Source organism: Bos indicus, chromosome 28 (genome assembly GCF_029378745.1).
Source record: "Bos indicus isolate NIAB-ARS_2022 breed Sahiwal x Tharparkar chromosome 28, NIAB-ARS_B.indTharparkar_mat_pri_1.0, whole genome shotgun sequence".
In the NCBI taxonomy this organism is placed as follows: Eukaryota; Metazoa; Chordata; class Mammalia; order Artiodactyla; family Bovidae; genus Bos; species Bos indicus.
In genome coordinates, this window is record NC_091787.1 from 45,061,173 (window position 1) to 45,083,702 (window position 22,530).

Sequence of the window (22,530 nt, forward strand, 5' to 3'; positions counted from 1 at the left end):
CAAGTTAGTCTGCCAAAGTTTCATGGGCAAAAAGACACCAGAGGCCTGGATCAGAGACAAAGGACTTATCACTCACAGCACAGCAAGCAACATGAGCCTCAGCATATTTACAGCGGTTCTCCGTGGCCCCCCAAGTTCTGTAGAGATGAGACAGAGATCCACCTGGATGTTGCACAGTGGGCCTGCATGGTAACTGAGACACTCCAAGCTTAGGGAACCTGAATCTGTATAATACACAGTAAGCCAACCTACCTGAGCTTTGCCCCAAAAGAGACACTATCTTTACCATAATAGATAGTAAGCAAATCTGCTTTTTGCTCTGGAGAGGCACACTGTCTTTCCAGGCTGTTCTCCATAGAAACATTATTTTAGGGCATCTGGAACAAAGGCAGCTGGTGCTTCTGCTCATAAGAAACGTGCAGGGCATGTAGAGAACTGTCTCCTAGCTTGGCAGGCGAAGATGTACTCTGCCACGTCTGCAGAGGCTCAGGAATTGGCTGCCACCCCAGGGCTCCTGTTCTTGGTGACAAAGGATGAAAACCATAAAGTTAAAGATCACATCCCTGGAAGATACTGTTAGGCTTTCGGTCACCTCAGAAGCAAACAAAAATGAGCCCAGACACAAAATACAGGCGAGCCAGGAGTTCAGCAACTCGAACATTCCTCCTCACCGGACACGTTTTCTATCGGAAGTTGTTGGCCCCTGGCTGACTGGGCCAGCGAGCGGCTCAATTCATCACTGACACACAGCTCTGGCAGCTGCCGGCCTGTCCAGCCTCTGGAGCCACATCTCCATGCAGAGACCAGCAATTAGGGTTTAGATTCAAATCAGCATTTATAATAGCCTTGGGGAAGTCTGCAGTGTTTTGGGAGACCAAGTAAGTTACTATCAGTAAAATCACATGAATTAAAATTGCACAGGGAAGGATTTTATAAAATCTGCACACTGTTTTGACAAGAATTTGTTTGCTTTTCTTACTGCTTCCTCTGCTTGTATAAGTGTATTAATGATTCACTAATTCTCTTAATGTAATTAAGGGTCTATAATTTATCAGGAAAAAAAAAGGAGTTGAGCTTTTGCCATTAGCTGGTCTTGACTAAAGTGCAGAGAATACACAGACCAGTAAGTGGCTGTTCCCTCACGACGCTCACGGTCCCCTTAGCACTGCCGTCCTCTGAAGGGGCAGCCACGGAGGCCTTCAGAGGGGCCAGCGGGGTGAATGGAGTCGGCCCCGACACACAGACACGGGGGCACTGACCTCTGTATCCGTCAGTGTAGCAACAATTCTCCTTACCCCAGTTCCTCATCACTTACTGCCTCTCCCTCTGATTCCGCTTTGTCCTGCCCACTTGGGCTATAGAAAGTTTTCAAGGCAAACGGGTGAAACATGTGAAAAAGCAGGACCGCACTGCTGACTCAGAGCACTAAACAGAGGCAGGAAGTTCAGACAACTCACTGCGTTTATAACAGGTGAAGAAACGAAGGAACGAGTGATGTAGCATGTGGGTTCTTGTAACACATTTAAAGCAAAAGAAAGATGAACTTTCTGGGAAATCCGCAGCTTCCCAGGTGGCGCTAGTGGGAAAGAACACGCTTGCTCATGCAGAAGACAAAAGAGACATGGGTTTGACCCCTGGGTGGGGAAGATCCCCTGGAGGAGGAAATGGCAACTGAGTTCAGTATTCTTGCCTGGAAAATCCCATGGTCAGAGGAGCCTGGCGGGCTACAGTTCACGGGGTCACAAAAGATTTGGACACATCTGAAGTGACTTAGCACACACACCCACTAGGGTGGCTGTGGAAAAAGAGGAGGAGGAGGAAGAAGAAAAGAAGGGAAGATGAGGCTCTGGGAAAACGGAACCCTCACACATCGCTGGTGGGGACATAAAATGGTACAGTTGTTCTCGAACACAGTAAAGCTGTCCCCGCGCCCCCCCCGCCCCCAGATAAACATAAAACTACCATGTGATTCAGCAGTTACACCTCTAGGTCTGTATCCAAACGGGGTGTAAGCAAAGACGAACAGTTATTTGCACAACGATGTTTATAGCCACACTATTCACAATAGCCAAAAAGTGGAGACAGCCCAAATGGTCATGGACAGAGGAATGGATAGACAGAATGTGACACAGTTACCGAAAGATGGACAGACAATGGGATATCATCCAGCCTCCCAAAGGAAGACGATTCTGACACAGAATCTACAGCACGGATGAAGCGTGAGGACATGATGCTAAGTGAGATACGCCATAGATAAAAGTATGAGTCCATTTATATATGGTATCTAGAGCTGTCAGATTGATAGAGGCAGAAGGTAGAAGGCTGTTTGCCTAAGGCTGGGGGAATGTGGAAACAGGGAGCTCTTGTCTGATGAGTACAGAATCTAAGTTTGAGAAGAGTGTTGGGATGGATGGTGGTGACGGTTACAGAGAGTGTGACTGCTCTTAACGGCAGCAGCTTAGACACTCAAAGTGCTTACGTGGTAAACTGCACGCATGTGTATTTTGCCACATAAAAACTGGAAAGGTAGAATGTTCCGTGAGTCATCAGTTTAAAACCTGACGGCGTTTTCACTTTTTAGCCAGATGTTTTGGCGTCACATAGACATGGCCAAAATGAAATGATGAAGGATTTGGGAATTGAAGCCAGGACTCCGGAGTCTCAAGTGACTGCAATAATTACTGCATTTCATTTCCTGTATGTAAGGCGAATTGAGTTCAAGACCAAAAGCAATATTCCAATGGGCTGTGATTAATTGCCCCTCCTGTGTTTAAATGGATCTCCTCGTGGCTTTTGCTTTTGTCACACAAATAGTTAGTGCGGCTTCCACTGTGGGGCCAAGCTGTGCATGTCCTTACGGACAAAAAACAAGGGCAGTTTCTGCTCTGTGTTTAATGAGATTTCAGACTTGGAGTATTTTAATTCAGAGTTAGATCATAAACACCTAGGTTTAACTGGGAAAGGGAAGACACAGGCCTAGGGCTGGCTTCGGCATCTCATCAGGCTGTCATCTACCTACACCATTTCACTTAATTTTCTCCATAATTCTGTGATAGATGTGTTCCTTTTTTCTTTCTTGATGAGTGGATCTCAGAGAGGTAGAATAATTTACCTCGAGTCACACAGATAGTAAATGAAAGAAATTTGGCTCTGGTACCAAATCCTTTCATGCTTTCCTGAACTCTGCATATTGACAGGTGATGGAAACCTTAAATTTCCTTGAATAATTGTTATGCTACTCATTTGGTTATTTTCTCACTCAGCCAGCAAATAATACCATTACATCCAATACCCTTAGGCTAGGCTCTAAGGGAGAGACATAAAATAGTCTGTTACAACTGCTAGGGAAGTTCAGTGTCAGTGACAGGGAGAGGCAGGTATCCTGTGATTCTGTGCTGTTGCAGAGGTGTGCACAGGTAGGCGGCAGCATAGCTCAGGCCACTCTGCAGCACAGGTAAGGATGAGACGGAGTGGAAAGACAGAAAAATGAAAAATAGGCATTATAGTCCCAGAAAAAGAACCGAAATTTCCTGGTAGTATACCTGGAGCGGAGGTTGAAAGTGGAGTATGGGGTCAGGGGTTTGCATTTTATGCTGGACAGGGAGGGAGCCACTGCCATTCTTAAATGAGAAAATGACAAGAGCCAAATGCAATTTAGAAAGATCACCTGGATAATTATACAGAGGATGGAGAGAGGAGGCGGTGGGCAAACAGAGGCAAGAAGGCCATACTCATTCCTAGTGCTGCCGATAATAAATCACCACAAACCAGGGGAGATGTGAGGGCAGGGCTGGGTGAGAGTGTTTAAAAAGCAAACATTTATTCTCTCACAGCTACAGAGGCTAGGGGGCAACATCAGGGTGGCTCTAGGGGGTAACCTGTTCCAGGACTTTCTCTTCGTCCCTTGTGTTATTGGCAATCCTTGGGGTTCCATGAATTGGAGGCACATGTCCTGTGGCATTCTTCTCTGTATCTATCTCTCTTCTACTTTCTTTGCTCTTCTTGTGAGGACACCAGCCATATTCGATTAGGGTCCACCTTACTCCATACGACCTCCTGGTAATGTGAATACATCTGCATAAACTCTATTTCCAAAGAAAATCACGTTCACAGTGATCAAAGGTTGGGATGTGGAGGAGAGGGGACCCAGTTCAACCCAACACCAGAGACCAGTTAGAGGACACTTGCTGTTGCTCAGCTGAGAAAGGGTGGGAAACAGCCGCAGCACCAGCGTGGAGTAAAGGGCTGATCAGGAAGTGAGGCTGCTGAGCTGGGTGCTGGGATGGGACAGAGCTGGCGGCAGCGTTCCCGCTACCTAGCTTAGGGCGGGAGGGGAGATAAAGGGAGAGGACAAGTGTGGGAAAGAGAAAGGATATCTTGGCCACTTTTGAAGAAAACGTGTTGGCAGCGATAGTGCGGATTCTCCACTCATAAAACAATAGACTTCTCCACTGTCTACAAGATAAAATGCCAGCGTTTGATTTGCGCACTCAAAATCGTCCAAGTCTGTCTCACGTCTCTCTCTCCAGCCTCGTCACTCGCACCCCTGCCTTTCCCCCACTGTTTGCGCGTGTGTACACACACACACACACACCAGGAAGTCATTCTCTCCATCTCTTCATCCTCCTTAAAGCACACGGACTTCACTCCTTGAGGACGGCTGATAATCTTGTGCCTGCCATGTCTACCCAGATCAGAGAAGACCATGAGCTTCCCCAGTGAGGGGAATCACAGGTACCCCACCTCCCAGAGCACACTCCTATCTGTTGAACTCCACTCCTCTGGAGACACGTCACCCTTGGGGAAAAGCAAGTTAATTCCGCCTGTCCTTCAAATTCCATGGTGCATTTTGAGTCTAATTTGTACACACAGGTGTTGCGCCCATTTATTGACATTATGTGTGTATGCTCCATTTCTGGAACAACCAAGTAATCATAGGTGGCAAGGTGAATGTTTTAATTGTCTTTATAGCTCCAAGGCCTCACGGGGCCTCTCTCTCAGAGTAGATGCTCAAGAAATATTAGCTTAAAAAAAGCAAATCATGTTGGCCCTTCAAGAAAAATTGCTGGGGTCTATTGCATAGGCTTTGAGGTCAGGTAAACCTACATTTAAATCCTGGCTCTGATGCTAAGAAGGGTAGGGTAGGGCTTCCCTGGTGGCTCAGATGGTTAAGAGTATGCCTGCAATGTGGGAGACCTGGGTTCAATCCCTGGGTAGGGAGGATCCTCTGGAGAAGAAAATGGCAACCCACTCCAGTATTCTTGCCTGGAGAATCCCAGAAGAGCCTGGCAAGCCCCAGTCCATGAGGTTACAAAGAGTTGGACACGACTGAGCGACTAGACTAACTGGTGCTCAGCAGTAATGCTCACTTACAGGATTTTAAAACTCCCTAAGCTTCATTTTCTCATTTAAAAATGGGTTGGGCTGCCGTGAAAATTCAGTGAGCTCATATATGGAAAGCGTCTAGCAGGCTGCCTGACACCTAGGCTCAGAACCAGGCTGGTTATCACAGTTAGTCTTCTGAGGCCACCCAGCTCTTCTGATAGCCTTTCTCCAGCCTGAGAATGGAGAAGGCGATGGCACCCCACTCCAGTACTCTCGCCTGGAAAATCCCATGGATGGAGGAGCCTGGTAGGCTGCAGTCCATGGGGTCACGAAGAGTCGGACATGACTGAGCGACTTCTCTTTCACTTTTCACTTTCATGCATTGGAGAAGGAAATGGCAACCCACTCCAGTGTTCTTGCCTGGAGAATCCCAGGGACGGGGGAGCCTGGTGGGCTGCCGTCTATGGGGTCGCACGGAGTTGGACACGACTGAAGTGACTTAACAGCAGCAGCAGCAGCAGCTTGAGAACGGAGGGATTTATTGAGTCTATGCAATGCTAGCCCACTTCTACCATTCTCTTGCCCCAGGGTAACCACAAAGTTCTGACATATGGTTTGGGTGCTGAGCAATCAAGAGACAGTGGAATGTCATTGGAAACAGCTGTTTTTAGAGGAAAGCTCCAGGTAGAGTATAGAACCAGAAATGCGCCAAGAAAACAGGTGTAGGAGTTGAACAATGTGTTTTACAATTTGCAGATGGGAAGCAAGCTTGATGCAGTGGAATGAGCCTGAGCTGCTGTCTCCTGGTCCAGTCCTGGCTCCATCTCATATAGGCTATGAGTGAGTCTGTTGTGAGGACTGGAAATAAAAGATGTAAGTTGGCCAATCCAGTGGGCAACATATAATAACTATTCAATGAAAAGTGTACCTGTTTTTCTGTCATTATTAAGATGATGGTGGGTGGAGATAGGTAACAGAGACCCTCAGTGATGAATGAAGGTGAAGATGATGGTGATGAAGTTGCTCAGTCGTGTCCGACTCTTTGCGACCCCATGGACTGTAGCCTACCAGGCTTCTCTGTCCATGGGATTCTCCAGGCAAGAATAGTGGAGTGGGTCACCATTTCCTTCTCCAGGGGATCTTCCCAACCCAGGGATCAAACCCGGGTCTCCCGCACAGCAGGCAGACGCTTTAACCTCTGAGCCCATACTCAATAGTAAATCAGGCCCCTGAGATCCTTAGCCTCCCTCACCCTGATGCTGGAGAGGAATTCTATAGTCTTAAGAGAAATTGCGTGGACCTGCCCTTATTTGGAAATCAATGAACCCACAGAGATCAGAGGTGACTTTCTTGGACCTCAACAGAGCCCCTCTCCTTACTCCTGCCTGATTCATTGGGTGGGTGCCCCAGGCTCAGAAGTATGCAGGCTGGGGCTGCAAACTCCATAGGAAGAGTCATCTTGGAGAGGGGTGATGAAGAGACAGTGAGGCTGTAACCAAACTCAGAAAGGACCCAGCAAAGGGGGTGGTTATAACATGAGCCCCAAAGGAGAGTTTGGGGAAGGAGAGAGCAAGTCACCCCCAGCAACTGTGTGCTGACTCTGAAGTTTTCACTTGAGCGTCTTTGGAAGTATCTACAGGATGCCTTCAAACTTCAGTAAAATGCCCCGTGTCTTATTGAGAACTGAAAGGTCCTTATTTTAATTCAAGTGAGAATTATTACCTGCTCAGAGAGGTCTTTGAGCTTTGACATCATGACCTGGAGATGGGGGGACTTGACCCGGGTCCTGCCCTGGCATTTTGTAGTTGAATGACTTTGATTAGACCCTTCACCTTGGTGAATCCAGCTCACTTCTCTATGCAGAGATGTTTGTTGAACTAGATCTCTTAGGTTCCTTCTAATGGACATTTTGTAATACTTAGTTTCAGATTCCCAGCCTTCCTTTCCTCCCCATTCTGATTTCTTTTTAGAGTGTGGGAACCAAAACTTAGAAAAAAAAAAAAACAACTTTCATTGCACTAACTTTCTGTAGCATTTCCTAGACACTAAGATCTACATTATAAAATTGCCCAGGAAGCCTATTAAAAATATTCTCCTTTGGGATGGATCCCAAAAACATCTGTCAGTTTAAGAAGCTCCATAGGTGACTTTTTATGATCATACAACAATTAGCCTACGCTGTCTGAAAATATAACCTCATAAAGCAGCTGCTGAAGATTGAACATGATTCAATGCTTAAAAGGCATATCTTTAAGTTGTAGTAAAAGCCAAGGTCTGTGCTAGCAGACTGAAGCCACGAGTTGAGAGGAGCATGGCGATGAGCACCAGCTGCGAATGGGGTGAGCCACTGCGTGTCTGGGCCACGGGTTCTGAGATGGGGAAGGCTGTCGAAACAACCTTCGGATGTGCTTTCTGTTGACCTGGCATGCTCGTCCAGGTCATGGCCTTTGGTTTAGGCTATGGGGCGTAAATGTGGAGTTGCTTTACTGGAGGAGGAAAGAACTTGTGCGGAGTCACGTCCATCCTGTAGCCCTCCATGCGAAGCCAGCTGGCTGGTTTCTGAGTGCCCTCAGCGGTTATGGTTGGAGTAACACCCAGCAGTCCTCCGTAGACTAGACCCTTGAGTGTGGCTGCCCCAGAACAGAGCTCTGCAGTGGCTGGTTCCCAGAGAACAGGTTCCTGCTGAACAGGAAGCAGATCAGAGCATGGTGGTCCCCCGTGATGAGACTGGTGGCCCCCGTGACCCAGCAGAGGTAGAAAGTGCATTGCGATTTGGAATTCTTTCAGAGGCTCCTGGGCCGCTGATGTGTCTTCATCACTGTGTGTGCACACGTCACTGCATGCATGCATGTGTGTGTGATTACATTCACTTTTCTCATATATATAATGCCTCGGCCCTAGGATCAACCGTTATCTCCAAGGAACCTTCATTCTTTTTATGGAGAATGCTATTAGAAACGAAGAGCTATGTGTTGTGAGAGCTTTTTGCTACTGGGATATCATTGCTTCTAGGCCCTCTCAACTGCCAGAGAAAAGAAATGTGTATGAGGCTACTGACCCAAATACAGTTGGCCCGTGCACGATGCAGGCATAGAGGGCCCAACCCTCCACAGTTGAAAATCCATGTATAGCTTGACAGCTGGCCCTCCATATTCATGGTATCACGTCTTCAGGTTCAACCGACCACGGACTGTGTAGCTCTGTGGTACATATTAATAAAAAACAGTCATGGATAAGTGGACCCACACAGTTTGAGCCTGTTAACTGTACATACACATATACCTAGAACCGTTCCTGTGTATCTTTCTGTATTTATACTGAGGTAGCGTGAGTTAACACTTACATCGCCAGCTCTAGCCCAGGACCACGTGCACTTCTACCCTTGGTGTCCTGTGATCTCCCACTCCAGTCATTGGAAACCTGACTCCCACTAACTTCCGTCCATTAATTTTTGATTCCAATATACACTTGCAGTGGTTTTGAAACTGTTAACCCAAACCCTGTGGGAATCAGCTTTACAGCTAAAGCACAGTGCTTTTGTGCAGATCTTTTTTTCTTTGCCGGGAGAATCCTGTGGGCGGAGGAGCCTGGTGGGCTACAGTCCCGGGGTCGCAAAGAGTCAGACACGACTGAGCAGCTTCACGTTCACTTTTTTCCTTTGATCTACAGTCCCTGTCTTTTCCCGAAGCTCCTTAGGTTAGCAGCTCCCTGCGTCCCGTTCAGTGAAGTCATTTCACGTATCTGGAATCAGCTATGTTCGCTACATTTTATCTCACGTATCTGGAATCAGCTATGTTCGCTACATTTTTTGTCGTCATGTGTAGTCCATCCTGGCATCCACTAACCTCCTAAACTTTTCTTTTAATTTGCATACAATAGATGCCAGGTTTGACTCTGTAAAGTTTGATGGGTTTTGGCAAATGCACAGTGCCATTGTACTCATCATTACAGCATCATGAAGAACAATTTCACCACCATGAAGATTCCCCTATGCTTCACCTGTTCAATTCTCCTTTATCATCCAACTCTGGCAGTCACTGATCTATTTACCAACTATCATTTTGCCCATTCATAAATGTCATAAAAATGGAATAAAGAATTTCTGTTTTCACCATGGAGAAGAATTGTGCCAGAGCATGGACGGTGGCTCAGTGCTGAAGGATCTGCCTGCCAGCGCAAGAGCTGCAACTGCTGCTAAGTGGCTCAGTCGTGTCTGACTCCTAGTGACCCCGTGGACTGCGGCCTACCAGGCTCCTCTGTCCATGGGATTTTCCAGGCAAGAGTACTGGAGTGGGTTGCCATGGCCTTCTCCAGCCAATGCAAGAGACACAGGTTTAATCCCTAGGTTGGGACGATCCCCTGGAGAAGGGCATGGAAACCTACTCCAATATTCTTGCCTGGAGAATCCCATGGACAGAGGAGCCTGGAGGGCTACAGTCCATGGGGTCACAAAGAGTTGGACATGACTGAGCAACAACAAAGCAAAGCTCATGGATTATACCTAGAGTTTTACCCATAGATGATTCAGAGGAGGAGATTTGGGAGTTTCAATTTGATAAAATTTAGATGAAATTTTGGATTTGGGTTGAAGCTGTAATTGATTGAGGCTTCTTGGACATTGGCATGTGGCAAATATATTTTCTTGTGGGATAGAAATGTTTTGGAGCTAGAGGGTAGACTGTAATAGCAAAATAATATCCCTTAAAGATCCTAGAATCTGTAAAAATGCTATCTTACATTGAATAAGAGACTTTGTGGATGTGATTAAGTTAAGGATTTCAAGATGGAGAGACTGGCATGGATTATCAGAATATCAGTGTGGGCCCCATGTGAACACAATGGTTCTGATAAGGGAAAGAAGGAGGCGGGGTAGGCAGATCAGAATGATAAGATATGAGAAAGACTCAACTGACCACTGCTGGCTTTGAAGATAGAAGAGGGCCATGAGCCAAGGAATCTGGGCAGCTTATACAGCTGGAAAAAGAAAAATTCTCTCCTAGAGCCTACAGAAAGGAAGGATATTAGCCAACACCTTGATTTTATCCTAGTGAGACTGCTCTTGGATTTCTAACATCCAGAACTGTCAAATAATAAATTTGTGTGTATTAAACCCCAAATTTGTAATAATTTGCTACCCCAGCAGTAGGAAACTAATATGAAAGCTATGATCCATTTGAGTTAACTTTTGTGTGATGTGGAAGGTGTGTGTTCATATCCATTATTTAAATATGGACATTTGTTGTTCCAATGCCAATTTTTGAAAAAAACTGTTCCTTTTCCTTTGAATTGCCTTTGTCAGAAATCAGTTGATTATAGTTGTAGGGTCTATTCCTGGCTTCTCTATTATATTCCATTGATCTATGTGTCTATTATTGATATTTTACCAGCATTCAATTGTCTTGATTGCTGTAGCTTTTTAGTAAGCCTGGAAATATGGTAGGAGGAGTCCTCCAACTTGCTCTTCTTTAATATTGTGTCTTTCTAAATAATTTTAGAATTTGTTGATATCTGAAAAATAGTTAAAATTTTCATTGGGTTTGCATTGAATCTAAAGATCAAGTTATGATGAATTAACATGTCAGCAACATTGAGTCTTCTAATACATAAACATTGACTCTTATTCCCCATTTATTTACATCTTCTTTTATTTCTTTCATAAAATTTTTAAAGTTTTTCACATACAGATGCTGTACATATTTGCTGGATTTACAGTCAAATACTTCATTTTTTGGTGCTATTGTAAAGAGCATTTTTGTTTTAATTCTAAATGTTCGTTGCTGTAGCAGAAAGGCAGTGGACTTCTGTGAACTGGCCTGTACATCTTGCTACCTTCTTACACTTCCTTACTCACTCCAGGGATTCTGCGCTTTGTGTTTTGTAGATTCTTTGGTGCTTTCTACCTAGAAAATCATGCCATATGCGAATAAACACGGTTTTATCATGACTTGTTAAATCTCTGTGTAATTTATTTATTTTCCTTGTTTTATTGCACCAGTTAGATCCTTTAGCATCACATTGAACAGGAATGCTGAGAGAGGGCGTCTTTGCCTTGTTTCCAGTCTTCAGGGGGAAACATCAATCCCTTACTATTAATTATAGTATTAAGAGTAGTTTCTACAAATACATTCTTTATTAAGTTAAGGAAGTTACTTTCTATTCCTACTTTTCTGGGAGTTTTTAAGCATGAATGAAAATTGAATTTTGACACATATTTTTCTGTATCAATTGATATGATTAGGCATTTTCCTTATTAAATCTGTTAATATGATTAATTCCACTAATCAATTTATAAATATTGAGCTATCCTCACATAATAGAATTGACTGTCACTTGCTTGTGATACATTACCCTTCTTATATGTTGCTTAATCGATTTTCCAATATTTTGTTAAGAACTTTTGCAGCTATATCCCTTAGAAATATTAGCTTAGTTTCCTTCATAATATTATATCTTGTTTCAGTATTAAGGTGATGCAGCCTCAAAAAAAAATGGGTTAGGAAGTGTTCCTTCTCTTAGAGAACTGATATTTCTTTCTTTAATGTTTGATGGAATTCAACCAGTGAAAACATCTAAGTCTGATACTTTCTTTTTAAAAATTTTTTTCTGGAAGGTTTCTAATTATTAATCCATTTAACAAATTAGATTGATTCAGATTATCTTTTGGTAGGTTGGTCTCAGGAAATCATTCGTTTCCTTGTGGGCAGAGTGTTGTTTGTAGTCTCTCATTATTCACTTACTGCCCATGGCATCGATAGTGATCATCTCTCATTTTTAATATTGGTACCTTGCATCTTTTCTTTATTTCTTAGTTAACTTGGCTTAATGTTTATCACCTATGTTGCTGTTTTAAACAAAACAGCTTTTGGTATTTTACCTATGTTTTCCTCTTTTCAGTTTCATTGGCATTTACTCTAATTTTTTAACATTTTCCTTCTGCATGCTGTAGGTATAACTTGCTCTTTTTATCTGGTTTCCCAAGGTAGATGCTTAGGTTATTAATTTAAGTCACAGCAAAGGTTCAGTAAGTAAACAGTCTGCACTTCCGGGGTGGTAAACGCCTCAGTGAGGAACCTGAGACATGACGGCTTGCAAAGGAAGGGCATGGGCTGGCTGGGGTTTGGTAAGCAGAACAGGGCTGGATTTATTTATTTATTTATTTTAGGTTGTTAAATTCAAATTACCAAATTAGTCTGTTCTATTTTCTGTGCCTTTAATAACCACCATGTGAGCTGATTCCAGAGGATAAATTTTGGTCTGACATTGTAAGAGTGGGCCCTCAGGCCCTCCCAATGACTCTATGTTCTATCCCCATGACACAGGTGGAAACGGAGGCTCAGAGACGTAGAGGCCCTGCCAAAGTCACAACCTTTTGGAAAAGTTGCACCCTGAACCCAGCCCACCTACCTCCAAGACCTGTTCTCATGGCTCCCCTTGTGCAACAGGCCTGAAACAATTGCTACCATAGCCCTTCCTTTCAGAGGATGAGCAGAGAACTCCAACGTCAGCTTCTTGCTGGGCCTGGAGCTTTCCAGGCTCCCTCCATCCTGGCCACCTGGATACTGGTCCCAAGGCCTCAGCAACAAGCTCATGAATCCAAGTAATGGGCCATATTCAGGCCTAATGGCTCCCATGCTGAGGGCTAATGATGTCCAGAGGCCTCAAGGATTCACTGCCAGAAACATCAGATGGAAGGGGCTGTGACCGACTCAAACAGCAGCCAGAGGAGATTTTATGAGACCACACATGAGGCAAGACTACCTGATCTGCCTCCTAAGCAATCTGCACACAGGTCAACAAGCAACAATTAGAACTGGACATGGAACAACAGACTGGTTCCAATTCGGGAAAGGAGTACGTCAAGGCTGTATACTGTCACTCTGCTTATTTAACTTCTATGCGGAGTGTGTCATGAAATGCTGGACTGGATGAAGCACAAGCTGGAATCAAGATTGCCTGGAGAAATATCAATAACCTCAGATATGCAGATGACACCATCCCTATGGCAGAAAGTGAAGAACTAAAGAGCCTCTTGATGAAAGTGAAAGAGGAGAGTGAACAAGTTGGCTTAAAACTCAGCATTCAGAAAACTAAGATCATGGTATATGGTCCTGTCACTACATGGCAAATAGATGGGGATTTCCGCATGGAAACAGTGAGAAACTCTATTTTTGGGGGCTATGGGGTCACACAGAGTCGGACACGACTGAAGCGACTTAGCAGCAGCAGCAGCAGCAAAATCACTGCAGATGGTGATTGCAGCCATGAAATTAAAAGACACTTGCTCCTTGGAAGAAAATCTGTGATCAACCTAGACAGCATATTAAAAAGCAGAGACATTACTTTGCTAATAAAGGTCTGTCTAGTCAAAGCTATGGTTTTTTCAGTAGTCATGTATGGATGTGAGAGTTGAACTATAAAGAAAGCTGAGCAGTGAAGAATTAATGCTTTTGAACTGTGGTGTTGGAAAAGATTCTTGAGAGTCCCTTGGACAGCAAGGAGATCCAACCAGTCCATCCTAAAGGAAATCAGTCCTGAATATGCATTGGAAGGACTGATGCTGAAACTCAAATAATTTGGCCACCTGATGCAAAGAGCTGACTCATTTGAAAAGACCCTGATGCTGGGGAAGATTGAAGGCAGGAGGAGAGGGGGACAACAGAGGATGAGATGGTTGGATGGCATCACTGACTCAACAGATGTGAGTTTGAGTGAGCTCCGGGAGTTGTTGATGGACAGGGAACCCTGGCGTGCTGCAGTCCATGGGGTCACAAAGAGTTGGACACGACTGAGCAACTGAACTGAACTGAGCTGATGGGGTAAGAGTCCAGGCCCTGAATGCAAGGTCCTCCCAAGGGCCACACCTAGCACCATGGACCAGCCCAGGGGGCGCTTCAGGACTGCCTGAGAGACGCCAGGCAGTCTGCACCTCTCTGCTCTCTGATGCTGGGGGATGTGTTGGGGACTTGGGGAGGGGGGACAGAGGAGAGGACTGGGTTCACTAATCCACAGGGCAGACACAGATGCCAGGTGGACTGGTCACTGCCCAGCTGCTCCCAAACCCCAGTGTACCCTGTGTGCTCCTGCCCGCCATCAGCATGGGAATCTGTGTGGCAGCCAAGGGCTATATGGGAGTCTGCAGCCCGCTCCCCAGTTCTTGACTCCCTCCCACTGTTTGATCCTTGTGTCCCACCCAGCACTAGCCTATCTCTATTAACATTCATGACCATATATTCACACTCTAATGGCAATAGGAAAGCTAGCCAGTTTGGACACCTGGATACATGGTCCCCAGAGGTCCCTACTGCCCACCCAGATCTGGACGCATGGCTTTCCACATGAGGCTGGGAAGGAACATGTGCAGGGATAGGGCGGGGTGCACAGGGCAGGTGAGATATGAGAAGCAGGACCCCAGGCATCCTGGCAGACTGTCAAGCAGCAGACTCCTGGAATCCATGCCCCTGAGCGTCCTGGACATGGGGCTGCCACAAGTCTTGTAGGACACATCCACTGCCATAACCCCTTTGGTAAATCCAGTGTTCTGCTCAAGGCCTGGAGGCTTTCAAGCAATGAAAGCAGACCATTCGAGTGCACCTCCTTTTGCTGTGGGAAAGCCAGGCTCTGGGAGTGAGGCCCAGCCTCACCAGGAGTCCTGTGAGATGTAGAGAGGATCTCCAACCTAACCAAGCAGCCACGTCACGCCTCTCCACTACCCACTCTCCCAGAGTGGAAGGAGAGTCCCCACTTTGTTCCACAGCTCCACCTTAGGCCCTAAATCAGGTAGCACAATGGAGCTAATCCCCCATCTCTGAGCATCCTGGAAGACCCTGGAGAAAGGCAGGCATATAGAATCTGCATAAGCAGAAGCATGGCAGTTTTGAGCTCTCCCAGGGATCCTCCTGTCCTTACTCTAGAGAGATGGAAATGAGGGGCAGGGCCTGATCCTGGACACCAAACACCCCAGTTCTGCTTTGTTCATGCAAGGTCAGGGCAGGATGGTATCCAACTCATCATTGTCTTGAGCAGACCAGCCACACCCAAGAGACAACCCCCATGTCAAGACGCCCTCCAAGGGTCCTCTGACTGCTCCGGAAAGCCCCTGTGCCTCTCTGTGATGGCAGACAAGGCCAGTTTGGGGACACGGGCTCTCAGAGGAGTTTGACATGGTCTAAATAGATTCAGCAGATTAGATCTGATAGAGTGCCTGAAGAACTATGGATAGAGGTTCGTGACATTGTAAGGAGGCAGTGATCAAGACCATCCCCAAGAAAAAGAAACGCAAAAAAGCAAAATGGCTGTCTGAGGAAGCCTTACAAATAGCTGTGAAAAGAAGAGAAGTGAAAAGCAAAGGAGAAGAGGAAAGATATACCCATTTGAATGTAGAGTTCCAGAAAATAGCAAGGAGAGATAAAAAAGCCTTCCTCAATGATCATTGCAAAGAAATAGAGGAAAAGAATAGAATGGGAAAGACTAGAAATCTCTTCAAGAAAATTAGAGATACCAAAGGAACATTTCATGCAAAGAAGGGCTCAATAAAGGACAGAAATGGTATGGACCTAACAGAAGCCGAAGATATCAAGAAGACCTGGCAAGAATACACAGAAGAACTGTACAAAAAAGCTCTTCAGGACTCAGATGATCACAATGGTGTGAACGTGATCACACGATCACAGACATCCTGGAATGCAAAGTCAAGTGGGCCTTAGGAAGCATAACTATGAACAAAGCTAGTGGAGGTGATGGAATTCCAGCTGAGCTATTTCAGATCCTAAAAGATGATGCTGTGAAACTGCTGCACTCAATATGCCAGCAAATTTGGAAAACTCAGCAGTGGCCACAGGACTGGAAAATGTCAGTTTTCATTCCAATCCCAAAGAAAGGTAATGCCACAGCATGCTCAAACTACTGCACAATTGCACTCCTCTCACACACTAGCAAAGTAATGCTCAAAATTCTCCAAGCCAGGCTTCAACAGTACATGAACCATGAACTTCCAGATGTTCAAGCTGGATTTAGAAAAGGCAGGGGAACCAGGGATCAAATTGCCAACATACACTGGATCATGGAAAAAACAAGAGAGTTCCAGAAAAACATCTACTTCTGCTTTATTGACTATGCCAAAGTCTTTGACTGTGTGGATCACAATAAACTGTGGAAAATTCTTTAAGAGATGGGAATACCAGACCATCTGACCTGCCTCCTCAGAAATCTGTATGTAGATAAAGAAGCAACAGTTAGAACTGGACATGGAACAACAGACTGATTCCAATTCAGGAAAGGAGTATGTCAAGGCTGTATATCGTCACCTTGCTTATTTAACTTATATGCAGAGTACATCATGAGAAATGATGGGCTGGATGAAGCACAAGTTGGAATCAAGGTTGCTGGGAGAAATATCAATAACCTCAGATATGTAGATGACACCACCCTTATGGCAGAAAACGAAGAACTGGAGTCTCTTGATGAAAGTGAAAGAGGAGAGTGAAAAAGTTGGCTTAAAACTCAGCATTCAGAAAACTAAGATCATGGCATCTGGTCCCATCACTTCATGGCAATAGATAGGGAAACAATGGAAACTGTGACATACTTTATTTCTGGGCTCCAAAATCACTGCAGATGGTGATGCAGCCATGCAATTAAAAGACACTTGCTCCTTGGAAGAAAAGCTGTGATCAACCTAGATAGCATATTAAAAAGCAGAGACATTACTTTGCTGACCAAGGTCCATCTAGTCAAAGCTATGGTTTTTTCAATAGTCATATATGGATGTGAGAGTTGGACTATAAAGAAAGCTGAGTGGTGAAGAATTGATGCTTTTGAACTGTGGTGTTGCAGAAGACTCTTGAGAGTCCCTTGGACTGCAAGGAGATCCAACCAGTCCATTCTAAAGGAGATCAGTCCTGAAAATTCATTGGAAGGACTGATGCTGAAGCTGAAACCCCAATTCTTTGGCCACCTAATGCAAAGAACTGACTCACTAGAAAAGACCTTGATGATGGGGAAGATTGAAGGTTGGAGGAGAAGGGGACAACAGAGGATGAGATGGTTGGCTGGCATCACCGACTCAATGGACATGAGTTTGAGTATGCTCAGGGGGTTGGTGATGGACAGCCAAGTCTGGTGTGCTGCAGTCCATGGGGTCTCAAAGAGTCGGACATGCCTCAGCATCTGAACTGAACTGAGTAACACCCACAAGTCAGGCAGCACCTAAGAGGATGGATAATGTGAGGTACAAACAAGTGGCTGGAGAGAAATAAATGTCAAGGAGGGCTCTGTTTGCCTGCATTTCCTGTGTGCCAGACACAGCTCTGGATCTTCTATAAGGGTCCTCTCATTAGCCCCCACGTTAGCAGCAGGGTGGGCATCACCCCCACACTGTCCATATGAGAGCTTGAACGCCTTTCCCAAGAGCCTGCATCTGATGAGAAGCTGAACCTCACGTCACTCCCTGGAACCACGGCCATAGAGCCCCCCTCTTCCCCTGCCCACGGCACTCCCTGTCAGGAGCCTACGGTGACCTCATTGAGGCCTTACCAGGCAGAACTGTCTCTGTGATGGCTTCCCTGGGAAACCCAGTCTGACCATGGAGGCCACCCCTTGGCCACGGTCTCGGGAGCCACAGAAGAGCCCATGGAAGCCCCGAGAGCCTGGGCAGCTTCTCTTGGGTATCATTTGTGTCCCTGTAAAAGGAGAGCTTGGACCTGAAATCAGATTATGTTGGGTTCACAATGTTCTTTTATCAAGTTACAGCATCTGGGGTGAAGAAGAAATAACAGACTTTGGCCTGTGGGCTGTTGTTGGACAAAAGCCACATTTGTCACTGGGCTTTTGGCCAAAGTAATAATCATTAAAAAAAAAAATTGACCCTAATGGAGGGGAGCAGCCATGGGCCACCAAGGCAGTGGTGGGCGTGCTGAGGAATTCCTCCCAGGCCTATCCATCAGCACCAACGCCTGACGGAGCCTCCTTTCAGACGTGGACACCCAGGGGCCATGCAGAGTGGAGGCCCAGCCCTGTTTTCTTAATAAGCAGAGAGGCTGCGATAATGGGTCCTGGGTAAACATTAGGGTCAGATGTCTTCAGGGTCTTTACCGTCAAAATATGAAAAGAAAACTGTCTGGGAGGCACAGCCAGTATACAGACCTCTTGATTAGCCCCCTAGAGACTGCACTTCATTTAATCATGTTTTTGATGGCTTTCAAGAGAAGGGAACTTTGAGGACTAAATGAATTCCCAAAGCAAAAATTCTTCCTCTTGTTCCTATTTGCAATATGCATGTTGGGGGTTGCCTCTGTCCTGGTCATGAGAGGGCATGTGCAGGGCTTGTCAATGGCCAGAGAGCACAATAGGACAATTAGAGATTTGGAGCAGGCCACCTTCCACTTCGGGGCTTCCCTAGTAGCCCAGATGGTAAAACTTCCCCCTGCAATGCAGGAGACTCGGGTTCAATCCCTGGGTCGGGAAGACCCCTTGAAGAAGGGAATGGCAACCCACTCTAATATTCTTGTCTGGAGAATTCCACGGACAGAGGAGCCTGGTGGGCTACAGTCACAGAGTCAGACACAGCTGAGTGACTAACACACACACGCACACACCCCTTCCACTTCAACTCATGGACAGGATGCAGAAACAAAAGAATGCAGTGAACATCCATGAGCCAGGAGGCAGACAGCAAAGTGCAGAGAAGCAAGAAGGTTTCATCTCATTAGCGCAGTCATGGTGAAGGACAGGCTGTCAGGGGGGCTAAGGCTGCAGAGCACCGCCTACCCCTGCAGATGGACTTTCCGGGGAGGTAGGGGGGAAGCTGGTGGAGCAGGGGCAGGGTGCTGATTCCATTGTACAACCCAAGCAAGGAGAGAGACACTATCTCCCACCACCCCATGGAAACACCAGGCTGTGAGTCTCTCTCATGTCTTTGGTCAAGTTGCCCCCCAGCTCAGGATGCCCCTCCCGCGGTGTCTTTGTTAGGCAAAGCTGAGGCACCTCAGCCTCGGGAAGCTTCCCAGCACGTTCTCTGCCCCCTCCCTGTGCACCCTGAGCTTCCCCTTGGCGTGTTCTTATTACTGTGTTGCTCTTGTCTGTCTACTGGGCTTGGGTCCACTCCAGGGGGAGCGGCTTCTGGGCAGGTGTCAACTTCTATTAATTTATATATGCCTAGTCCATCAGGAAGCCCTGAGTTATGCTTGTGGGATGAATGCATGGATGAATGAGTGGGTGAGAAAGGAGTGGTGGCTGGAGGGCTGACCCCACAGCTCAGAGGCAAAGAGACTGTGGGTTTTGTCTTCGGTAACATAAGCTCTTCTGAGTGCCCCGGCTCCATCTCCAAAGTCCAACTGTTAACCTCCAAGTAAAAAGAAAACTAAGACCTCCAGGTCTTGGTGTAAACGCTGTCCTTAACTCATTTAGAAAATGCCTCCAATGAGAAATTAGGCTGGGGGTTTCCCACAGAAAGTGTAAAGAAATCCAGTGGGGAAATGCCACAGTCAGCAGGAGCGTGCCCTTGGATTTCATTTACAAACTGGCCATGGCTCCGGCGGGGCCTCTCTTCATCCCTCCCACACAGCACGTCGTTTCTAAAATAAACCTTTCTATATTAGCTCTTATGGCCACTCTTGAGGATACCAGAGTGGTTGGAGAATCACTCATTAGGAAGGGAAAGTGCCTCTGTATTCAAAATTGATAATGACTTAGATTTTAAAACTCTAACAAGAATGGCTTAACTGGGGAATGTGAAATTTCAACGAGTGTTTGGAGACCCAAGGATGAGGTTTGCTGTGGGTGTGAACGAGAGGGAGGGGCTTGACTGGAGCGCTGAGCCCAGTCTCCTGCCTCTGTGAGCCCCTCTTCCCCTCTCACACACACAGAGTCCTTTTCAGAATCAAAGAGGGCAGCAAGGCCAGAAAAGGCCAGACTCTGGAAGCTAATTGTGATCTACTCTTCACAAGCTAGGGTGGCATCCTATCGTTGCTCCTATTTATCTTTTCTATCAAACCAAATCTAACAGCAGAGACAAGATGTGTATACCTAAATCAGGAATAATTTTTTAAGGTGGCTTTTCTATAGACACAAGTGGTCTTACCAGGGTAACCCGTCTGATAAACCCATCCAGGGAGAGTTAATGTGACGTTCATATGCCTCCCACGTTGGGAGGAGTGTCTCCTGAAAGACAGAGGTGCCCTGAGGGCGGACATTTTTACCAAGGGGCAGGATGAGGGTCGAGATTCCTTCTCAGTTCCCTGGTATTTGCTGGTCCCTAGTCTTCCTGCCACCAGGACTAACGACCTTCTCATTAGCTGAGTAAGAAAACCTCAACAGTCCACACACCAGCTAAGACAGCCCAGGAAATCTAACTTTGACAGTAGCCTTGACTGCCCCACATCACTTTCAATTTTCTAACTACACAGTTATTGGCTCAAATTCACTTTTATATAAAAGCAATAATCATGTTTTGCGTAGTGTTTCCACCTAGTAACTTAAACCTGTAGAGGGAATTGGAGCCTGGCGGGTGGCTAGGTGACCCACCATACGATTCTAAGAAGGTGCTGATGTTTCTGTAAATTAAAGTAAGTGGTAGGCAGATTTGCAGGGCTGTAGGGCCTCCATGGACCAGAATGAGAAAAAGAGAAATGCAACATCGAAAGCACAGAGCTTCAGAGACTCCTGTGGCCTCTCGGTGTGCCTCCTCACTGCATGTACACCCACAGACTGGACACTTAATTGCACACTGAAGTAACTACGTTTCTGGCGAATCCCTTCCTCCCAGCTCCGCAGAAGGCCCAGTGCAACTGCCATCTGGTTTTGCAATATGGTAGCGCTTTGCACTCTCAGGTGCCTCTCTTGGAGCCCATGATTAATAACCTCTTCCTTTAACACTAAGCTGGCAGGGTGTTTGTCAGCAGGCACTCCCACCAGCCTTGTCAGCGGCTCTGAGCTGTTTGGCCGTGGTTTTTCTAGGCAGGTGTCAGAGTAGGTCAGGCCTGGATGCAAGCCTTGTTTCTGCCATTTACTCAGTAGCTGTGTGATCTCAGGCAACTTGCTTAGCATCTGTGAGCCTCAGTTTACTCATTTACAAAATGGGGATAATAATAGGTCCCATACTCAAAGTTACCTGAGAATTCAGAGGATACACATAAATGCCTTAGCATGGTATCCACCCTATGGTTGTTGTTTAGTGGCTAAATTGTGACTTATTCTTTTGCAATTCCATGGACTGTAGCCCACCAGGCTCTCTGTTCATGAGATTTTCTAGGCAAGGATACCAGAGTAGGTTGCCATTTCCTTCTCCAGAGGAACTTCCCTACCCAGGGATTGAACCCATGTCTCCAGCGTTGGCAGGGGGATTCTTAACCACTAAGCCACCAGAGACGCCCAAACCTGTGGTAGCTCGCATTAAATGGTGATTGTATGTATTTTGTTGTTATTGTTCAAAGTGCCTCGTGGTACACATGTTGAAAGAGAATAACTGACTTAATAAATCTTAGAGGACCTTCTGGAGAAAATGGGTTTCCAGAAAATTTTCAGGGCTTAAAGGGCAAATGGGAGTTGATCACGCTGAAATGAAATATTGTGTGTCTTGGACAGGACCCACTTTTCAGATACAGGAAGACTCTGTGGAACACAACAATGAATGCAATTTGTATTAAACCCCCTGTGATAACTATTTTAATAATATTGCAAGATGTCATATGATTGCCACTGCTACTCTTCCAGCTCTTTCTTCTGAAAGTGTAGGTGTGCTGCTATCTAGGCAGGAAGACATCACGCTCCGCACCCTGCCCCCTCACCACCCTCCACCCTCCGTAGATGCTCACTGAGAGCATCTACATTAATACCTGTAACTTGTTAATATCTGTAACAAGACCACAGTATTTAAATAGCAGTGCTTTTTCCTTCCTTTCTCCTTATTTATTTCCTCCTTTCCCCCTTTTTTCTCTGTTCCTCAAACACTGACCCATCCCCTGCTATTGAAGGAATCCAGGCAAGACCCTGTGCACTGCAGAGCCAGGCCATAAGGATGCCTCCCTCCGGGGAGGATGAGCCACGCACACAACTCACCACATGGCAGGATGCAAAAGGGCCAGGAAGAGAACCCACCAAGGTGTCGGGGAATCATAGAGGAAGGACCCAGCCTTCAGCTGGGAAACCAGAGCTGGCGCAATAACAAAAGTGCCACTGAGGCTGACACTGAAGGATTCCTAAAGGATGGGT